Genomic DNA, 15,484 nt, shown 5'->3' with positions numbered 1-15,484 from the left:
TATTTCCCTCCTCTATGACTGTTCCTGAGGGGGATTACCTCCCCCTGTATATGCTCATAGGGTATCAAGTCTCTTCTTGGCAACCTGCTGTCCTTCCTCTGAGTGCCACCAGGTCTCCCCCTCCAGGGGACATGGTCAAATGGGAGGCACCAGAGTACGTGAGAAAGTCATATCCCACTCTCCACTCAACTGTGGAGAATGTTCTGACCATTGGCTAGATCTGGGTAGGATCTTAAAGTTTACCGCCTGTATTGTCCTTGGCTGGTGCCTTAGTTTGAGCGGGACCCCTGGGCCCAGATCTGCCTATCATAATGTTCTACTTGTAGGTTTCTAGGACCCTCTGGATTCTTCTACTTTGCCATTCTCCCATGCTGCCATCATCTATCTTACAGCTCAGCCATCTTTACTTTTAGGAATTTAGCCAGGGCTTGGGCTGTGGCTCAGTGGTAGAACATTTTTTTCTAGCACACTTAAGGTTTTGGGTTAAATCCCTAGTCCTGAGGAGAAACAAATATACCCCACCACTACCACCAAATGGAACTCTACAACATAGCAAGTCAAAGTCTTCTTACCCTAGGAGGCAAACCTATATCATGGTCTAACGGAATTTTTTTTCCCATGCAAGAGTCAGCCATAGATAACATTGCTGCATGTAATATGTGTGTGTATTGGTTTACCTGGATGAGTTCAAGCAGGATGGTGAAGGCACTTTGCTCTAGTCTCATTTCTGGCTAACATGATAAAATACCCCAACCAAAAGCAAGTTAGGGAGGAAGGATTATTTTAGCTAACAATTCCAGTTTATAGCCCACCGTAGCAGTGGACTCAAGGCAACAGGAACTTAGAATGGTCACATCACATCCATAGTCAGGAATCAAGAGAAATGAATGTGTGCATGCTCAGTTGCTTGCTTGTGCTCAGCTCTAGGCAGGGCCCCTGCCCAGGGAATGGTGCCACTCACAGTGGGCTAGGGAAGTTCCCGTCAGTTAATTCAGACAACTCCCGGTGGGTCTACCCAATGTGGACAGTTCCTCATAGAGACTCTCATCACAGGAGATTCTAGGTTGTGTCAACTTGACAATTAAAGCTAACTGCCACACATTCCAAGCATTTCTCTTTAACTAAAGTTCACTTTCAGTCAAACTGTACACCATATACTGCAATATAAACATCAGACATAAAGCACATGTTGACTCTATTGAAGCTTCCACATGATAAATGATTCATAAGGTTTTTCTTTCTCTACTGAGTGTAATATGATGCAAGAAATTTTAAGCACTTAAAAAAAAAAAAGCCAGGGCAATTTGGGCTGAATCATCTCAGAAGTTTTCTTAATTCTGCAACACAGTGATTACAACAGCTGCTTCTCCCTGAAGACAGAACACAGCATTAACACAGAAATGATTTCAAACTGATTATACCCCGTGTCTGCATTACTGGACATTTTCTATCTATGGAGAGGGTCCTCAGTTTACCGCTGCATCAGTTAACTGACTAGTGTCCTGCTTCCTTTTTCACCTGAGGCAAGTTAATTTTAGTAATCATTGCTGAAGTTTCTTGGGAGACTTGAAGGTTGACCAGATATCTCCTGGGTAACTTGCGGTATGGGTTAATGCAGAGAGAAATGTTCTGGTTATCACCAAAGCCCATCTCTCATGTCCTGACTGACTCTGGTAGGTCCTACCATGGTGTCTCATGTACAACAGGCAGCTCTGTTGCCCTTACCTCCAAGCTGCCCATTTCCCCTGCTGTTCTAGAGTTTTGGGCCAACTGGCACAGTTAGACTGACCTTGTTGAAGTTGCTTCTTGGTAATTTGTATCACTACTGTATTAGTTGGTAAATAATGAGAGAAGAATTGGCTGAAATGGTGGGAGCAAGTATATTTTAGAACTTCCAGAATGCTTTCATCTTGCTCAAGTTAAAGTTATCTGGTTATATTTTATTACCATAGTTGTTAGACTGTGTCTTTAGAACCAGCTTCATATCTCCCACTAAGTAGCTGTATGACTTTGGGGGAAACTATTTAATCACTTAGTTAGTTTGTTCATACTTTTTTTCCTAGACAAGGTTTCTCTGTGTAGCCCTGAGTGTCCTGGAACTCTCTCTGTAGACCAGGGTGGTCTCGAACTCAGAGATCTGCTTGCATCTGCCTCCTGAGTGCTGGGATTAAAGGCATATGCCACCCCCACTTAGCGTCATACTCTTTTTATTTCTCTCTGTTGTATGCCTTTTCCTGGGGAGATGTGAACAATGTCTGTTCATCCCAGAAGAGATACCCAAAGTCTAAAGAAATGATAAGTTTGGCCTGCGGAACCAAAGAGTTATCGAGGTTACTTAAGCATAGATGGGGGTTGTTTACAGGACAGGAGGCAGCTGTATTGCCAAAGAGCCCACCCTAGCACCAGTGATGATGGCCCCTACAAACTGCATCACTGCGATTTCCTGTATAACTTATGGGAGCCTCCTTCCCAGCTGTTGTTTACCAGCTCTGTCTATGGGGAGGGACGAGTCTCAGGAGCAACCTAACATGCTCCTCCTAGAACGAAAAACTATGAATTCAAGAGAAAAACAATAATTTGCAATAATCCCACCACCGGGGATTAACTACTCACCACTGTTGACTATGCTGTCTTTCATTCATTTTTCTCGATCCTAATAAAAATCACCCTAATGACATCTGCACTTTGCTTGGGATTTCCCTATTGCTGAGCTAATTAGAAGTTAAAGCATGCAGTCCAGCGTTCGGTGCGTTGTCCACAGCTGTCTGATTGTTGATATTGTTACCCTCTTCCCATCCGTGCTCCTGTTCGTGTGCATCTCTGCTAGGAAATATAATCCCGGCAAGCAGAGAAATTTAGAAAAATGCTTTTTTTTCCCCCTGAGATGTATTTATATTTATTTTATGTGTATAGATGTTTTGCCTGCATGTATGTCTATGCACCACATGTTTGTAGTGCCCATGGAGACCAGAAGAGGGCATGGGATCCCACTGGAACTGGAGTTACAGATGGTTCTGAGCCGCAGTGTGTGTGCTTAGGAATCGAACCTGGGTCCTCTGGAAGAACAGCCAGTGTTAAACCTCTTCTCCAGATCCCAAGTCTCCTGCCTTTTGAACAAGTTCTTTCTCTTTTTAGTATATATTTGTAACCCTCCACTTTGGAGGTTAGTATATGTAGCCATGTGGAATACACCAGAAGGCTTATTTGTGCTGCAAAGAATTAAAAAAAAAAAAAAAAAACAAAAAAAACAAAAAACCCAAAGACCAGCAAACTTCCTAGTAAATGGTAGGCCGTGTTTGGTGAACTTAAAAAATAAAGTAAAATGATCAAACCCAATTTCTGATAATTGTATGTATTACTTAAAAGGTCTAGTATTAAAGAGAAAGATTGAAAAGAACATGGCTCACTTAGATCCTGCTGTGAAAGATTTGGATTTCTGTTTGCAGTGATCTGGCCAAGACAATGGATATGGAATAACTAATTTGGGGGCTTTATTGACTTTTGAAGAATAGGACAAGGTTGACTTGTCTGCATTGAGTGAAGTCTTAAAGAAATCAAGATGAGCTGAGTGTGGTGGCACACGCCTTTAATCCCAGCACATGGATCACTGTGAGTTTGAGGCCTCTCTGGTCTACAAAAGCGAGTCCAGGTCATCCGAGGTTACACAGAGAAACCCTGTCTCGAAAAACACCAAAAAAAAAAAAAAAAAAAAAAAAAAAAAAGATGAGAGATGTGACAATTTGTCAGATGAAATGAATACTTTTTTTCTTTTCTTTTCTTTCTTTCTTTTTTTAAATTGCTTTCCTGACATTTTAGATGAGATCACCAAGTCAAGCTGGACAGTAATAGAATTAAAAAGTACAGGCACTCAAGTGACCTCATGGCAGTGCCGGTAATCTGTGACAGTGTTAACTAAGATAAACATGACAGTGTGGTGGCTCACACCTTTAATCCCAGCACTGGGGAAACAGAGGCAGGCGGATCTCTGAGTTTGAAGCCAGCCTGGTCTATAGAGTGAGTTCCAGGATAGCCAGAAGTGCTTACTAAGTCCCTGAATTAAACAAGAAAACTAACTAACAAACGAACAAACTTAAACAAGCCTTCAAAAGTTACCCAAGTGCCTTTATGTAGTCCCACTAATGATAGAACAAGTAATATTTCTATAGAGAGCTCACTGTGTGGCTGGATTTTTTAAAAAAAGATTTATTTATTTATTGTATGTATGAGTGCTCTAGCTGCATGTACACCTGCAGGCCAGAAGAGGGCACCAGATGGTTGCTGGAAATTGAACTCAGGACCTCTGGAAGAGCAGACAGTGCTCTTAAGTGTTGAGCGCTCTCTCCAGCCCCGTAACAGATGTTTTATCTGTAGTATTTGCTCCTAAGAAAAACATCTATGGAGTTGGTACTTCATTTGTCCCACTTTTTGGGTAAGGAAGCTGAGATAGTACCCAGATTTCCTCTGCTACTAAGTGACAACAGGACCGGGCTTCTAGCCCTGGCGACTTGCTTTAGAGGGCACTTGCTGGCCACTGGTCCGTGCTGACCCCTCTTGTACCTACACTTCCAGGATGACCAGGCCAAGTGTGTGATGCTGATGATCACACAGTTTGGAAACTTGTCAGGAGACTAAAAATAATGTGTGGATTTTTTTTTTTATCGCACAAATGTTAGTCAAAATAACTGTTCATAAACACATCTGCTTATTTCTCTTGTAATTGAATAAAAAGCCAGTTTTTAGTGAGTTGGAAGGCACAGTTCTCTTCTTGACACAATGACTTTCTGATTTTGTTTATTTTTAACATTCATGTACTAGGTAGCGAATGTGTACCCGGCCCCATGAAAGCTGCAGGCATGGGTGGAGAGAGATGAAACAATTAATAAAAATTAGTTTCTGTTGTTCAAAGAAGCTTATGATTTATTGAGGAGATAAAAGTCTTCATATAAATAAACCAGGCACATGGATGAGCTGCTCGTCGGGGTGGGATCTGCCGGGGATGGAATACAGGTGTTAAGACAGGTTTCAGTTTTACATGGCACACCAGCAGGACTCTACCCTGCTTTGCGTTCTCTAGGTACAGTTAAAAAGATATCCCATAAGCTGGGCACAGTGGTGCATGCCTTTAACCCAGCACCCAGGGGACAAAGGCTGGGGTTGAGACCAGCCTGGCCTACATAGCAAGGTCTAGATTGTCAAGGCAACAGAGTGAGACCCTATCTAAACAAAACAAAACAAAACTAAAACCATAAAGAGAATGCTGTGTGTATCAATTTCTACGTTTGAAAACTATTTCACGGGTTTGGGGATTTAGCTCAGTGGTAGAGGCTTGTCCAGCAAGCGCAAGGCCCTGGGTTCAGTCCTCAGCTCTGGAAAAAAAAAAAAAAAAAAGAAAGAAAGAAAGAAAAAAAGAAAGCTAGTTCACATTTTTTTTTTCTCAAAATACACAGCTTTATCACATCTAATCTAGAAATCCAAAATTCAAATGTGATGACAATACAAATAGAAAACTCTCGACCCTAAACCTTACGTATCCTAGCCTGGCTTCACACCTTCAATTCTCCTGTCTCAAACTCTCAAATGCCAGGGTTATCGGCATGGATAGCCATACATGGCCTCAAGATAATTAAAACACCGTACAGCACCACCTTCCAGCCCTGTGTATAAAGTGAAAATGAAATGCTGGTCCCTCCCCTGTGATTTCTCACTATATATAGTCACATAATCCTGAACAACAAACAACAAAACCCAGATTTGAAACACTTGTGGTCACAACCATTTTGGATAAGGGGCACTGAAACCTTCATTAAGCATCAAGTGCCAGGAATGCTTAAAATTACCAGAGGTAATTTTTTTTTTTTTTTTTAAACAAAGACATGATGTGTTTCTTCCCCAGGAGCTGGCGCATATGATTGATGTTGGCACTATGCCAGACTGACATCCTGCCAAGTGATGCAAGCAGGGACTAAAGACATGGTAATTAAAGGTGCCACTCTTGCTATATTCAGTTCACACGCAGAATATGGCATCCTACACTGCTTCTAGCAGAGAGAAGGAATGTAGAGAGCGCATCTGCGGAGAGGTCCGCTTCCGTTCCTGTTGCTGACGCTTGTGTGGACCTTGACCCTCAAGAGCATAAATGTGGCTATTTGCTAAGATACACCCCGCGGCTTAGGTCACCCCAGGCTTCTTTTATGTTGGTGTGCGTGCCAGGGGATATCTTCCATGGAAGACAGCTTGGCGCAATGTCGCTTGTACCGACCTTGACTCCTGACACAAACTGCTCCATTTACGTTCTCACTTAGGAGAGGCACATTAAAAATGCCTTTCATATTTTATTTTTGTGGTTTTTGGTGTTTGAGGTTTTTGTTTTGGTGTGTGTGTGTGTGTGTGTGTGTGTGTGTGTGTGTGTGTGTGTGTGTGTGTGTGTGTATGTGTGTGTGTGTGTGTGTGTATGGGGGGGGGGTGAGGGGTTGGGCTGAGTTTCTCTTTGTAGCCTTTATTATCCCGGAACTTACTATGTAGGCCAGACTGACCTCAAACTCACATAGCTCTGCTGTTTTGGCCTCCTGAGTGCTGAGACTAAAGGCTTGTTTGGGAATTTCATAAACTGTGTTCTCTTCCTTCCAATTCTTCCCCCTATCCCCCTGGCGATTTTTCTCCCAACTTTCTCTCTCTCTCTCTCTCTCTCTCTCTCTCTCTCTCTTTGTCTCCTATTTAGAGCTGAGCACCCCACACTCTCTTATTCTCTGCGCATTGACAAGGTGTGGGTCTCTGTATTAATTGCCACGTACTGTGTAAAGAAGGTTCTCCAATGAGGGCTGAGAGACCCATCGGTATAAAGAGAAGAACTTAGGGGTCAGTTTATTACTCTGCCCATAGGTTCTCTCCTGTGGCCTGTGACTTAGCCGGCCATGTGTTTCGAGCCCAGTTAATGGTCCCCGGTGTGGTTTGGTCTCGTGCACTGAGCTTTAGATCCAGTCAGTCAGGCCAGGACTGCACCAGCGAGCGTCTCTTGCCAGGCCAGTCCTTCTATGGTCGACAGCTGTGTAAGACTGTGGACGACTTCTCTCCCCCCGTGGCATGTATAGCAGCATCTTCTAGCACTAGGGATGATGTTTCCAGGTTGTCACATGAGTTTTCCATGTTCTATTACTTCGGCAACAGGGGCATACCATGGAGGTAGCCAGGAACAGTGACTGTAACCGGCGTTTGCTACTTTACGGGTTCCTATTTCTTCCATGCCCCTCCTCCACCCTTCTCCTTGTCCCCCTTAAACCTCTAACACTAGATACGAGGGCGAAAAGGACAGAGAGGAAATGAAAGAGATCCCTGAATAAAGCCAGGGCTCGGAAGGGGGGCAACATTATCGTTAGAGTGCTTCCTGCTGATGGGGCGTGGAGTGCCTTGGGGCAACTTTGACCTCCACCATCAGCACATTTCATTTCTTTTTCTTTCTTCTTTGCACATGACTACTTAAACCGCAACCAATAGCTGCCAACAACCACCCAGCAACCCCCCTGAATGACTAACCACCATCAACCCCACATACGGGACTCTAGTATTTATATACCCCACCTGAAAATTCCCAGAATTCCAAACGTCACACAATTGCAAAAAACAAAAAACAAAACAAAACAACAAAAAACAACAAAAAACCAACACCGATCAGCTGCTGGGAAGAAACTCCATGTACCCACACCTGGCATTAAGATGAAAACATATTTTTACATTTCCTGTGTTTTGTTTGTTTATTGTTTGTTATTTTGTTTTTCGAGGCAGAGTTTCTCTGTGTAGTCCTGGCTGTCCTGGACTTGCTTTGTAAACTAGGCTGGCATTGGACTCACAAAGATCCTCCTGCCTCTGCCTCCCAAGTGCTGGGATCACAGGTATGCACCACTGCTCCTGTGTGTGTGTGTGTTTAAGATTTTATTTATTTACTTTATGCATATGAGTGCTCTGTTTGCATGTACACATGCATGGCAGAAAATGGCATTGGATCATGTTATAGATGGTTGTGAGCCACCATGTAGCTGCTGGGAATTGAACTCAGGACCTCTGGAAGAGCAGTCAGTACTCTTAACCTCTGAGCCATCTCTCCAGCCCCTGTTTCTGTGTTTTTAAAGAAACCAACATTCCAGAACTCTTGCTACAATGACAATAGTTTGTAATGTTCTGAGGGGCTCTGTGGAACCCCGTTGACTCAACAGCTTGAAAGGAGGGTAACTCTGGCCTGTCACAGGGTTTTTATTTCACAGCTTATGCTTTCTGGGGGAGACGGTGTCACTCCGCTGTAGAGTAACTCCACACAAATGCCTTGTATCTATGCATTATATTAGGAAGCTTCCAGGGCAGTGGGCTTTTATGTGGCACTTCAATGGCCTTTAGCATTCGTCATCCTCCTCATGCCCCCGCCCCCCGACACCCCATTTAACCCTCACGTTTCATCACTCCCCCTTTCTTTTGTATTTCATACTACTACCTACCTTCCACCCCTCTTCGCCTGACTTCCACCCAAAGGCCCCTTCAGTTCCCTGACTTCTGTGAGTATGCCAGTTTAAACACACATATCTAAAGAGTTAAAGCTAGCACCTCGTGTGAGAGAGATGACTTGGGCATGATTTAGTTGCCTGAACTTTCAGTACTGATCTCAGGCTCTCACGCATAAGAAAAGTGACCTAAAGGTAACATATAAAAATTATTTTAAATTTATTTTATTTTTTTGTATATGAGTATTTTGTCTGTACGCATGTATGTCTGTGCACCATGTGTGTGCTTGGTGCCTGCAAAGATCAGAAGAGGATGTCGAATCTTCTGGAACGGAGTTACAGACAGTTAGTTATGAGCAACCTTGTGGGTGCTGAGAATCAAACCCATATCCTCTGGATGAGTGGCATATAATCTAGCCATTGAGCCATCTACTAGCGCCAATAACACAAAATTATTAAGAAATTAATAATAAGGATGGAGAGATGGCTCAGAGGTTAAGAGCACTGACTACTCATCCGAAGGTCCTGAGTTCAATTCCCAGCAACCACACAGAGGCTCACAACCATCTGTAATGTGATCTCGTGCCCTCTTCTGGCCTGCAGGAGTACAAGCAGGCAGAATACTGTATACATAGTAAATAAATAAATCTTTTTTTTTTTTTTTAAAGAAATAAATAATAACTTTATTTGTTCAGAATGTTTAAGTCAAGGATATATATTTATAAACCTTTTATAATGAGGAATGATTTATACCCAAAGGATTTTTTTGTTTAAACCTGTTTGTGGGGTAGGCGTGGTGGCGCACACCTTTAATCCCAGCACTCAGGAGGCAGAGGCAGGCGGATCGCTGTGAGTTCAAGGCCAGCCTGGTCTACAAAGGGAGTCCAGGACAGCTAAGGCTACACAGAGAAACCCTGTCTCGAAAAACAAACAACAACAACAAAGCAAAAACAAACAAACAAAAACCCCAGTTTATCTGAAAACATGAACTCCAGGTGTAATTCTCTAGACATTTCAACTGACCAGCATTTGTGTAGGACTGAGGGGTTCTAGTGAAGCAACAGGGTCTTTGTTTCTCAGTTGAGTAAATCGCAGAGACCTGGGGGATGGACGCGCTAGCACTCTGGTCTGACTGGCTTCACTTTACGTGGGGTGCTCTTTCCCAGCATCCCACTCTGCGGCCTCTGTCCCAGTTTTGCTGACATCTGCTTCACAACAGCTCTTACTATGCAGTTCAAATGTACCCATTTGGGAAGAAACGCAGAGATCATCTCTGTATTCCTACCACATGGGTGAGAGCTCCAGGTAAAAAGCAAAAGACGAGGCTGGTGTGGATGTCAGGAGGTGTCTTGACCAGTTGGAAGGGCTCTGGAGGTGGACCCGGCTCTTGCACTGGGCCAACCTCAAGGCGTACTACTCACCGTGCCATGGTTTTCTTTCAGTGACTGCCCACACTAGCGGAAGGAAGGGCACCTGAATATAAGTGTCTCGTGTGCCTGCTTTGTGCCAGCACTGGGTTTGACTCTCAGCTTTGTCATGTCAGTTCTTACAGCACAAAATTTCATTGTAAAGATGAAGAGACTGAAACCTAGAAATTAGGCCACCTGCCTGAAGATATGGAGGAAGCAAGTGTTAGTATTAGAATTCAAACTTTGGCCTGCTGTGGCCATACTATGTGGCTTCTAAAGTGTCTTAGCTGAGACCTGTATGCCTCGCCCCCACTCTTTGTCAGTCCATACATCTATATTGTCTCTTCCAAATGGACTCAGTTTTTGAGATAAGAGTTCCAGGCCAGCCAGTCCAGTGTTTTTGTTGATTGTAACCTTTCTCCACTTTCTGACCCTTCCTTCCTTCCTTCCTTCCTTTCTTTCTTTCTTTCTTTCTTTCTTTCTCTCTCTCTCTCTCTCTCTCTCTCTCTCCTCCTCTTTTTTTTTTTTTGAGACAAGGTTTCTCTGTGTGTAGCCTTGGCTGTCCTGGACTCACTTTGTAGACCAGGCTGGCCTTGAACTCAGAGTGATCCGCCAGCCTCTGCCTCCCGGAGCGCTGGGATTAAAGGTGTGCGCCATCACCACCCGGCTGATCCTTCTTTCTTATTACCAAAAAATATGTTTGAGACAAGGGTGTTGTATATAGGCTAGCCTTGAACTTGCCATGTAGCCAAGGATGGCCTTGAACTTCCGATTCTTATGCCTCTACCTCATAAGGTCTGGGATTACAAACACATGTAACTCCACCTGCCTTTTGCAGTGCTGGGGATTGAACCCAGGGCTGTGCGTGTGCTAGACAAACGCTCCACCGACTGTTGCTGCAGTGGTGTTCCCTTCAAAGGTATCACCCTGCTTCAGTCTGTGGTTGTCTGTATTTTAGGCTAAAGTGATCTGTGTTGATTAGTACTGGGAATCTTCCCCCCATTTTTTAAATTAATTAATTAAATTATTATTATTATTATTTGGTTTTTCAAGACAGAGTTTCTCTGTGTAGCCTTGGCTGTCCTGGACTTGCTTTGTAGAGCAGGTGGCCTCGAACTCACAGTAATTCACCTGCCTCTACTTCCCAGAGTGCAAGGATTATAAGCCCTTCCTTCCCCCCGCCCCATGTTAAAAGAAGCATAGAATAGATTTCTGTAAAGTGTTGGGAGATTCAAGCTAGACAATTAGTAATGTACAGATTAAACAGTGGTTTTGCTCAAAGCAATGAGTCTTCTAGTTGGCTGGAGAGGTGGCACAGCGGTTAAGAATGCTCACTGCTCTTTCAAAGGACTGGGGTTGGGATCCCAGCAAATGCCCGTACCTCCAACTCCAAGGGATCCAACACCCCCTTCTGGTGTCTGTGGGCAACCCCCAACATGTGTGTGTACACACACACACACACACACACACACACACACACACACACCCCTTAATCCTCACACTCAAAAGAGCTGTCTTTTTATGGTCCACACAAACCTAGCTCAACTATAGGTTTAATACAGTCATTAGAAATTTCCAAGTCTGAAATACTCCAAAATACAAAGCTGTTCAAGCAATGGCATGGCACTGCTACAAATGGAAAATTCCACATGACCTCAGTGTGATGGGCTGTAGTTAAGACATAGGCAAGCTAACGATATTCCATCAGATTACCTCAAAGTCATGCGTATAAGATGTGAAGGAAATATAAGTAGATTTTGTGTTTAGACTGAGGTTCACCTCAAAGCTTTTTCCATACATACATATACATATCTGTCTGTCTGTCTGTCTGTCTGTCTTCTATCAATTTACTTACCTACCTTTGGTCCTGAAGGTTTTGGATAAAGGCATTGGGTCCTGAAGTAGTGAATCCATTTAAGTCATTTTGAGGAGAGAAAGTGCTTCACAGAAAATATAGGTCCTAAGAATGATTAATAATAATTAATTAAATATTTATTCTTCTAAGGTTATGTGTGCAACTGGCCACAGAGGCTTCAAATACACTACTGGTATAATGCTAAAACATGTGAACTCTGTACTATGAATTAAATTGTAATATTAGTTATATTTTAAATTTTAAACTTCTCATCTATAAATATACGTTATTTTTTCCTTCTTAAAATACTTCTTCCAGAATATTTGAGTGTTTAGGGAGAATTTATGCTCAGGAGTGGTTTCTTTATTTTTAATCTAATTGAGAAGAATCTTCCTGAGAAGCATAAATAGCTCGGTGGAGAGGTGGAAGAAGGGGGCTGAGTGACTTGTTTTAGGAACCTCAGAGCTCCTTTGTTCTGCCTGCCAGGTGACTTTTCTCTGCTTTTAACAATACAAAAGCCACACCCTGTTGTCTTAAAGGATCCCTGCATTTAAATAGAGAAACTGTTTTTATGACTAAAGATGAGGAAATTCATATAAAAAGAAAGCAAAATGTTTCGTGTATGTCATGTGATGTGTCAGAAAACTGTGGGGTTCTTTTCTTCTCCCTGAGCTCCTTCCTGTTATTCTGCCCTCGTGTCTCCTCCATGGAGGAAAGTCATCCTGGTGCTCATCACTGCGAGCTCACCATGTGTGGGCAAAGTCTTGGGTAGCGAGCTGAAGGAACTACTTATTAGGGCTTTACTATTAAGTAGGCTTGAGGAGAATATTAGCTTTCTAGGGGGAGTGGCTACCAGTACTCTGTTCGTCCGCTTTCCATCGCTGTAACAAAACACTCGAAGTAATTAATACATAAAGAAGTTTATTCTGGCTTACAGTCTTGGAGGCTCCAGTTCATGATCTTGCTGGCTCTGTGCTTTGAGCCTGAGGCGAGTCAGGAGTGCAGGTAGAGCAAAATGCCTCTCCTCGTCACAAGCTGCAAGGCAGAGAAAGAGCCAAAGTCCCACTTCCCTTTCAAGGCCATGTCCCTAGGACTTAAGAGACTCCCACGCAGAGGCTCTGTCTCCTAAGGCTGGCTGCCTCTCACTAGTGCGGACAAGCCTGGGCACTCAGGCTATAGCAGACACCGGGAGACGCATGGGAACATTGCTTTTTACCATTCAGGAGTTTACAGATTATCGATAATTGTAGAGGAAAGGGAAACCGAGGAAGCAGTTTTCATGCTGGCGGCTGCCTTTCTCTTTTAGAAGTTGTGACTGCAAAATGTCCGTGCTCATCTGCTGCCCAGCTTGAGCCGCCTTAGATACGATGACCCTCAGAGACTGCCAGGAGCTCTGCAGCTGTGCAGCCACAGCCCTGAGGCTGAGCTGCAGGCCCAGGGACCCAGAGCTCCCTGGCCCCCTGTGGTTTTCTCTCTCCAAGCAGCAGCCTTCCTGGGCCTCTTCTCCTTGGTAATTGCCAACACCAGCCCTGCTGTGTCCCTGAGGATAAGCACGTAGGCCCTTTTTATTTTGAGATTTTGCTGTTAAGCGAAAATAGCAATAGGAAACCAGAAAATGTCTCAGACGCGATTCCTTTTTGGAAGCCCCTTGGGACATGGGCTTTTATTTCTGATGTTGGGCTTGCTTTTTCTTCAGACTTCTTGCTTGTTTCCCATTCAGGGCAAATTTCTTTTCAAGAAAGGCTCACTCTCAGCCCTGTGTCCTTTAATTCACTAGTCAGCTCCCAGGGTTCCTCAAAACGTTCCCTTCCTTAACCAGACAAGGAGCACTTTCTCATGCAGCATAAAGCAGTATTTTGAGACATGGGTTCACTTTGTAGCTCAAGCTAGCCCTACCATGTAGCCCATGCTGGCCTCAAACTTGTGATCCTCCTATACCACATCTGACTCACCCAGTATACAGTTTATAGTGAGCATTCCCCCACTAACTTTCCAGGTAGTTCCCATCTGTGACTTACTCAAACGGGAATTCACTGACATTATTCGGTAGGAAGGGTCATTTGCCCAGTAGGGACTAATGACGGCTTGGCCCTGCTGCTGGTGGCCTCAGGCAAAGGCCACGCTGGCTTGTTTTCTCTGAGATGACTTCAGATGACATCTTTTGCTTTTGGAAAACAGTATCTCAGACATGAAATAAGAAACTGTGAGTCACGTAATAAATATAATACCAGGCTTGCACCATGGCTACTTTTAGAGTATTGTATTTTAGCACTAACTTAATTATCTGTTTGCTACAAAACTTGGCAGTCCTGGCTTTCCTCCCCAATGTAAACAAAATAATATTGTTTAATTTCTTTGCCACTATTGCTATAATAATAGAAACACACACACATGCACACACGAACGGTGTTAACTTTTATGCAGTCCTCAATGGAAAGATTTCAAGGAAGCCCCCCCCCCCCCCCCGCTTTTTAATTTTTATTTTTTATTTTTTTTTGTTTCTCGAGACAAAGTCTCTCTCTGTTAGCCTAGGCTGTCCTGGACTCACTTTGTAGACCAGGCTGGCCTCAAATTTACAGCAATCCGCCTGCCTCTGCCTCCTGAGTGCTGGGATTAAAGGGGTATGCCACCACGCCTGGCCCAAGGAACCCCTTTTAAAGCTCAATTTCCCTTGTAATCAGAAAGAAATGAAATGGAATATTTACTTGGGAAGTAACCTTTTCCATTAGGAGGAAGAAAAGTATTGTGAACGACTTCAGAGAGCAGTGTTTCTGTCAGCCCTGACCTGTCCCTCACCTGCTCTGGGGGTGGAGTTTAGCTCTGATAGCCCCTGGTCTCCTCAGCCTGCTCAGCATTTGCTGAGCTCAGGGGTGGTGCCCGCTGTCTGCTGTGTTCAGTACCTTCCCTTCTAGGCAGCAGCCCTTTCTGGAGCCCAATGATAATCAGAGGTTTGCCTAATGAGCCTGACGTCTGAGTGTGGGGTGCTCTGAATGGCATGTGTTACACAGCCTCAGGGTGTCTGTCCTTCCACATGGGAGGCAGTTCCTCACATGCAATGTGAATAGCTCCCTTTGTTAAAGGGAGACACAAAGCCCTCTAAGGCTTGAGCTGAGGAGAGTTCTGGAAGGCTGCGTGCATCAAACAGTTGTTTCCCTGGAGTTTTCTGTTCCTGCCAGTTGGCCATCTTCAGCCCCAGGAGCACATTAGCCCTCTAAACCATTGTGTAAAACGGCCAGCCCTTCCTGTTGTCCCTAGCACCACAGAGAGGCCGGGGTGGCTATGAAGGATAACGAATAACACAGTGTAAAAGCACCAGGCCAGTGAAGGATGGCGTTCTGTGCCTGAGCAGCGTGGTGAGGCTGCCGGGAAGACACACTGACTTCATTTTAACTTTTGTTTTTCTTCTCAAGACAGGGTTCTCTTGGCCTCAGACTCAGAGATCCATGCACCTCTGCTTTCTCAAAGTGTTGGGATTAAAGGTGTGTGCCAGTACCACCTGGCATAAGGCAGTGCTTTTTGAGAGTTTTCCCCTGTTCAAAGCAGACCTCAGTCGGGGCGTAGGGTGTGTGTGAAACCGCATAGCTCATGTGGCACGTCAGCCTGGCTTGCTTTAGCAGCAATCCTCATGTTAACAGTTTTGTAAATTTCATTCATAGAGTTACACCACTTCGGACAGTGCCCTCAAATCTGGGGGGTTCCTCACAACATCTGTGACGTGTGGACTGCAAGATAAG

The 15,484-nt window shown here is 44.1% G+C and overlaps 1 protein-coding gene and 1 long non-coding RNA gene across 2 annotated transcripts in view; one reads left to right on the top strand and one right to left on the bottom strand.

Moving 5' to 3' along the window:
• Nucleotides 1–15,484, top strand: part of Tbc1d30 (TBC1 domain family member 30) — a 78,638-nt gene that overhangs the window by 19,293 nt on the left and 43,861 nt on the right. The gene's annotated exons all lie outside the window — the stretch shown is intronic.
• LOC127210675 (uncharacterized) lies at nt 4,898–14,538 on the bottom strand. The gene is made up of 3 exons (XR_007833335.1): nt 14,456–14,538; nt 12,686–12,785; nt 4,898–4,987 (listed from the first exon to the last, which is right to left on the bottom strand). It is a non-coding gene; the product is annotated as an uncharacterized LOC127210675 (long non-coding RNA).

Source organism: Acomys russatus, chromosome 28 (genome assembly GCF_903995435.1).
Source record: "Acomys russatus chromosome 28, mAcoRus1.1, whole genome shotgun sequence".
In the NCBI taxonomy this organism is placed as follows: Eukaryota; Metazoa; Chordata; class Mammalia; order Rodentia; family Muridae; genus Acomys; species Acomys russatus.
The sequence above is the reverse complement of the archived record's forward strand: the minus strand, read 5'-3'. Positions and strand labels throughout refer to the sequence as shown.